This window comes from Cyprinodon variegatus, unplaced genomic scaffold (assembly GCF_000732505.1).
Source record: "Cyprinodon variegatus isolate N-32 unplaced genomic scaffold, C_variegatus-1.0 Scaffold234, whole genome shotgun sequence".
In the NCBI taxonomy this organism is placed as follows: Eukaryota; Metazoa; Chordata; class Actinopteri; order Cyprinodontiformes; family Cyprinodontidae; genus Cyprinodon; species Cyprinodon variegatus.
Window position 1 is genome coordinate 720,889 of NW_015150687.1, and position 7,139 is coordinate 728,027.

The following is a 7,139-nucleotide window of genomic DNA, read 5'->3' on the forward strand; positions in this document are numbered from 1 at the left end:
CCACACACACACACACACACACACACACACACTAGTGCTTGCTCCTCTTCTGTTATTCCTTCATGTTGCTTCCTCCCCATTCTTCCATCCCTTGTGTTTGCTTTTCATCCTCACCTCTCTGTCACCGCTGCTCGATAAGCTTCTCATTCTTCCTTCTCTTGAGTCCACCTGCTCCCCAACTCTTCTCTTTTTCCTTCTCCGTTTGTCTTCTTCTATCTTGCCCTCTTCTTCTCCTGTGGATTCGTGGCTTTTTTCACGTGGGAACCCTGCACTCCATCCCTCACAGCTCTGCGCTGCACTGAGCCTACCTAGTTGTCTGAGTGTTTGTGCTGTGAGTGGAAGTGAAAGGACAGGAGGGGGAGCAAGAAGACAAGAGTGAGCAAACAGGCAGTTACACTCTCAGATGCTCCTCTCAGTTCTCCCTTTCTCCTCTCCCCCGCTTCTTTCTCTCCGCATCTCTCCATCATGACCTCTCTCCATCGCCATGCGAGTCCGTATCCTTGCAAAAAAAAAAGAGGGAGGGAGCAGGAGGCGAAGCAAGGGGCTGGATGGAGAGTAGAGGAGGCAGAGGGAGGTGGAGCTATGCCTAGTCGGTCTAATTAAAAAGCAGAGTATGTACAGATGCAGAGAGCACAGAAGGAGACAGCAGGAGGAGGAGAGAGGAGGGCAAGTGATCCAGGGGGCGTAACCGAGGGGACACACTGAGAGAGTCAAGGCAATCAGCGGGGGCTGGAAACGGGGGCATGGGGTGGTTGGAGGGGAATGTGATGGAGAGTAGCTACTGTTGTGAGAATGAAAAAGAAAAGTGGTAAAAGGACTCCAAGGTCAGCTAGTGAGGGATGCAGAAAGGTCAGGTTTGGAAGAGGGAGGTAGAGAAGGAAGGATAAGGTGATAGAAACAGACAGGTAGAATTATTCTACAGATATCTCCCATATGAGCGAGGGGCAGTGCCTAAGAACCGTGACCAGCACGATAATAGAGACACATGGACAATAGCTTTCTACAGGAGCCCAGAGCCATACAGTCACCGAAGGTTAAGCTGCTCTAGTGTTTTCTGGCCATTCTTGATTAACATGCATGAGTGTTGTGCATGCAAATTAAAGGGCAAATCACCAGTGTGTATTAAATTAATCACAGGTCTTTGCTTGGTTGTGCTTCTGTTCAAGGCAGCGAGCATGAGGAAAAGCTGATTTCCCCCATTGTTCTGGCTGTTGTGCATTGACCCCCTCATCACTATAATGAATGTTGTCACCCCAGGCTGTACAGTAAGTAGCAAGAACCACTCAGAGAGTGAGGAGTTAAAATGGTCCACACCTACATGCCTGGAGGGCTGAGACATCTCATCCCATTTTTATCAGCCCTGATCACTCATTTCTCACTATCAGCTTGCTCTCCATGAGATTTGCATTAAAGTGGTTCGTGTAGTTATAGCTCGATACACTTTCAGAGCCAAATAATAGGAAATGAAAGGATTTCAAATATAATTTCATAGAAGGAGCACACCTCCTCCAAACTGAATTTAGAGTAAGAGCTCAATGGACAGACTATCCAGTGCACCACTGACTCATAATAGGGTGTGCAGTAATGTTCAGTAATACAAAATGACAGATCTGAATATATTTTTCAGCACAACCTAGCCCGCTGTGCACAGGCTTTTTTAATGAGGGTTTTGTATAGCAACTCTGCAGTCTAAAACTGAATATATGCACATCTAATAGAAACATGTTTAAACTTTAACATCTTTATTTATCATTCCCATAACAAAAGTATTTGTGCAACATCAACACTATATTTAACTACAATCACAATAGAGTCTTGCATAAGTATCTGTAGTTTTTCTTCTTTTTTATGCTACAGTGGAAACTTTAATATTTGATGGTGTTCGTAAACATGGAGCTAAATAAAAGTGTATCTCTTAAGAAAACGTCTTAAAGGTTGCTAAACCCTATGGACTGAGGCAGTGATGGTTAACAAATGCTTACCATCTGATCTTATAATGATCAATTTATTTTGTAAGAAATAACAACAACAAAAACAAGATCAAACAGCTACAGAAACATCCCTAACAATTTGTGGTTGAAATTTGAAGCAACGTTTGTTTGCACAATGTATTTTTGATACAAGTACATGCAGCATTTTCAGTTTCTGTTTCGCTTAACTTCAAAGTCATGCGTTTCTGTAGATCAATCTCAAATAATCATAATAAAATACAATTACAATTTGAGTTTTTCTAAACAAAAATTTGGGTTAAAGTGTCATGCATTTAAACTGTTCATCCCAAGGAATGGCCGAGGAGGAAAACTCAACAAAGAGAAAATGTTAGTACCAAACTAAGGAATAATGCAAGAGCCGTAATATTGCAAATGAGCCTCGTCAGTAAAATAATAACAATATGATAAACATTGCTTGAAATGCACATATAAAATCAAGCCAAATGCGTAATTACAAATATTTTACTTTAAGATTAGAGCTGAATAAATCTATGCTTTATATATTTTAGCACCTTCAACTTGGCTGACACATAGTGACACATTGTCCAAATGAGGGTTTTCACGGTCATTATATGAATAGGGAGTTTCATTTTGCACGACTGCAGCAACTTTGATGTCTGTGAGAGTGCTGAAAGACTACTGATGTAAGAAGTAACTGTGGCTGCTGGAGACTGTCGGCACGGTGAAACGGCAGATGGAGCAGCGAAGGATAATTAGAAGAGGACAGACTCCATGAGTCGTCTAAACAGGCAGAGAAGCCTGCTGGCTGCAGAGAGGACCTTGAGTTAACAGACAACTAAGCGTGTCTGCTGGCGCTGTTCTGGGCGGGTTTTCTGTAGATTGTCCATTATGCTTGGACATTTGAAGCTCTTTGCCATCTCAGTTTCTCCACTGGGGATTCTAGTCAAGTTTTTTGAGGGTCAGGCAATTTTTAGTGACCTAAAAAAATTTTTTTTTTTTTTTTGCCACAGTTACAGCAGCTTGCTGTGAAAGGAATCTGAAAAAAATCAGGTAATGTTTTTATTGTTTTACAACCTTTTTTTAACTTTGCATCGAGAAACGTTGGAATCTAGTTAATAAAAATCAATGAAATGTGAAGACATTGAGATAAAAAAAAGCAGAGAAAATTTTAAGCTATCTGTTTAAAGGAAACCCAGAAGTAAAATAAATACCTTATAATGTGATTTTACTCTGTAGGCCTAAGAGACTCACTTTAGTCTTAAGTTCATATTTTGAAATAAATCTAAACTAATGTAATCACAATTTTTTTTTTGCAAGCAAGCAATTAAGGGAAAATACAGGACTTTCCAAGTAGGACTGTCAAAATCGTTACCTCAATGCAGCAGCTAACCCTCATGGTCCTTAAAGACAGTATAAACCCATTAGCTGTTCCCCGAGGCATAAATGTATAGTGGAGGATGCTCATTTTCTGGGTTGATCGTCAAAGTTAGTGGTCCTCCTAGTTGTCAATCATTCTGGTGATATGTTTATGTAAGGCTGTCCTACGTGCTCATACCCATTCTTACTTACCGGGGGTGAGTCTAATATAGTGGAAAAAAAAAATCTTTTGGAAAGCTTGTAAGAGCGATGCAAGCAGCAACTTTTAAACAGAGCATGCACGAGGAGAAATTGGATCTTGCATGATCTTGCACGCTTTCCACTATACCTTTAATAAGCTAAGAGTCAGGGCCAAGACCAAAGCATTAACTTCCAAAGCAACTCCAATCACCAAATTTACATACATTTCTGTTTTTTGTTTTGTTTTTTACCAAAATCACATGGTATGTGTTAAAAGCTAAAGGTCAAGTATAAAATAAACAACTTAAAACCCCAAATATTATGATGGTCTAAGTACGGGGTCTTTTGTTTAATTTTACACAACCTTTTCTATAACTTTTTGGAAACCAAACGGTTCAAGAGCACATAACCCAATGCATCCGTTTAAATGGCTTCTTATCCTCTATGCCCACCCCCTATGTGTCCCCCTCATGCAATGTTGCATGTAAGGGGGACACATCTAAACCATTAGATTTCGCTTTATTCATCAAGTAAAAAGGGTTTTATTGTTTTGATGTCTCAGTTTCAAGCATGATGGATGAATGAGGCCAGCTAATCATTTGCAGGACCTGAGTATAGGTGGCATCTCCCTCTTTGGTCTGAGCCATGCCCTGGATGTTGTCATAGATGCTGGGCCCCTTTTGATAGATGAGGGAACTTTTCCTGCTTTGAAAAAATAGGCTGAAGGTCAGAGAAGAAAAGCTGCTTGGCAGCATAATAAATGTGTGAGAGGATTTACTGTGAAAATAGAAAGATATCTAGCTGCTCCTATCTGCGGTGAAGGGCAATAATACATCGGACAAATCCTAATGCCTGCTTTTTTTTGTCTGTCCCGACAATAAGTCTCTTTGAAGTGAGTTTCGAATAACTTAGATGATTTAAATCGGCTACGCTTTAATTAATGTAGATATGCACAGCATGTGGCAGATCTGGTCGTACTGCTTTGGGATGAAGCTGCCTCAGAGCGTGAGGCTTTTTAATGCCTATTTCCACCAGGTGGTGATGTTGTTCATAAAGTGCTGGGCAATGCTGCATTACAGCACACTTTATAAATCATTCAGAAGAGGGGCAACATATTTCTTCAAAAAGATGCAAGCTACTTGTTTAAACCTTAAAGGTTGTTGGTTTATTGAAGTGTTAATTATTAGCAAGTTAAGAATAAAGGAGTAAACAAGCTGATGATAATGAGCCTTGCTTCTGCTGAGTGGTGTGTGAGTGTAGACAGAACGCTTCTCTTTTATGTCTCTTTTTGCTCGGGGCTATATGAGTGAAATCCAGTACTGTGTCCTGCTGATGTCACGGATGGCGAGCTTCTTAAAGAAATGCCACAAACAGATTAATCACTTGCCACAGGCATCATCTGCAAGAACAACAAGAGAGAAAAATCTGAAAGACACTGTTTATCTAATGCACTAAAGCAAATTCAAATTAAGTCCACAGGCCTTACAAGTTTCAGGTACATGATGCTGATAAAGTCTTGATGCAGCGACCATGGACATCCTTTGCCTCTTTGGTGTATTTAATTTGATGTTTTTAAAGGAAACGTCAAAGAGTATTCTCAGCTTGAAAAGCTTGCCTGAGATTTTGAATATTTTCATAGAGTGTGTCTATAACCTCATTCTGAACATAAAGTTCAATAAAAAAAAAAACTATTTTGATGTTAGGCAAATATAACTAGAGTGAATATTAGAATGGGTTCGGAAATTTCAGTTATTAAAGGAAAACGGGAAGGAAATATTATTTACATTTTGTCTTTCACCAGAGTAGCAGTTTTATATTTTGGTTTAGTTTATCAAGCCACAGCTGGACCAAATTTCTGCCTAACATGTAAAATCAGGAGATTGTGTAAAGAGAACTTGTCTGTCAACATGGAGCTGGCTTCCAACTTCATGAAAACCCTGTCACAGTTGTCTTTACAATTGTGAACTATAAACATTATACCTCTAATAGTTTGTTCAATGCATCCCTTAGGATTTTGGTTCAATTTAGAAACAACTTTGGCATACAGCCGCTCTCTATTTATTCCCCCACAGAGGCCAACCATGCTTCCATATTCTCTTACAGATAGCATGTTTTTGTCATGGAGAAAAATGGGTATTTCAAGATCTGTTTGTTGATATTGTGTTTGCCTCTTTTAGGCAGATTTCTGAACAGTTTGGTAAATCATATTTTACCTTCCCCGGTTTTCCTTGAAACTCCCCTTCAAACATGTTTCTGAAGTGGGCTATCCTTTTTATTTATAATCAGATCACCTCCGTTTACAGTCATTAGACTCCATTAGGTCACTTTGGGAAAAAGAGCATTTCAGAGGATCTATGGCCAAGAATCTTTTTATTGACTCATACATTGTCTATTTGTCCAAGACATAGCTAAATTCAATGTTAACTTGTTCATTGTACATACTATACTAAAGGTTGTATGGCCAAGTTTTGTACTAATATTTTACCAGTCTGTTATAAATGGCAGCATTCTCCAGCAATTACAATACATACAGTCTGGGTTTGTCCTCAGTTCTATAGTTACTGGATTTTTGCCCCACCCCTTGACCAATTTGTTTGTTGTTACACCTCCTCAGTATGTCTTCTCGTCTTAACAAAAGAGTTTATTGTTTTTTGTGACTGTTATTGCATGTGTTGTGATAGAAATCCCCTCAACCCCTGATATATGTCAATTTTCTTTGACGTGTTGTCATGATTCCTAACACTAATACTGATTTGATTCAGGATTCAATACACCTATCAGCTCCGCCCTGTTCCGAATCAGGCTTCATCTAATCCACCTGCTCACTTGACTATACAACCAGCTCTCAGACCAGTCACAGGTGCCAGGTTATTATGAGCCATTGGTGAGTTTAGTCCAGCATTCCTGTTACTTATCTGTCTGATTCTGCTCCCTGATTCTCTGAACCTGCCTGAACCCTATCAGACCTGTTATAGTGTGTTTTTGGATCTATGGCCTGTTTTCTGTCCCCTGACCTCATTCTGGGATCCCCCTCTGGATAGTCTCTTGATCTCGGATCACCTGGCTTTGACTCTGGATCGGCGTCACATTCCTTACTCTGGTTTGTCTGCTTGATAATTCTACCTGTCTCTGCTCTCACTGATCTGACCCTGTGCATTCCCTTGGAAACTCTCAAATTTTTGCGTCAAAATTTGAGATGGTTTGTGAGCCAGATTTCAACGCTAAACATTTCCCTCAGTCACTGTCTGCTCATTCAACTGTCCAATCTCCTACCAGAACTTCTTGGTGAATCCCACCTATCCTGCAGCAATTTAAACATCTGTTGTTGTTCTGTTTGTGGTCTGGGTCTTCCATTTTCTAGTCATTACAAATGTTCTATATTCTATAAGGTTAGAAAACATTTTGGCATTCTATGAGAGGCTTCTCTGCTAAAATTGGTTACTGGTTACTGAAATCGGTACTCTGTTTACTGATCTAACTGTTCTCTTCCTTTTATTCTGTACCTCCATGAAAAAAATAAAGTTGAGAAAAAAACATGGAGCTGGCTTAAAAATCTCTAAAATTAACAAATTATCCCCTAAAATAAAAGAATTAATCAGATTAGATTGTCAGTTTTAAGTTTTCGAGAGC

General features: G+C 39.6%; 1 protein-coding gene across 5 annotated transcripts in view; it reads right to left on the reverse strand.

The window, feature by feature from the left end:
• The window catches only part of LOC107088945 (mucin-5AC-like), a 73,897-nt gene extending 73,333 nt beyond the window's left edge, over positions 1–564 (reverse strand). For all 5 annotated transcript variants that reach the window (XM_015381416.1, XM_015381413.1, XM_015381415.1 and 2 more), the window contains exon 1: positions 115–564. The gene's annotated coding sequence lies outside the window, so the exon portion shown is untranslated. The remainder of the gene's footprint in view (positions 1–114) is intronic.
• Positions 565–7,139: the final 6,575 nt, after the last annotated feature.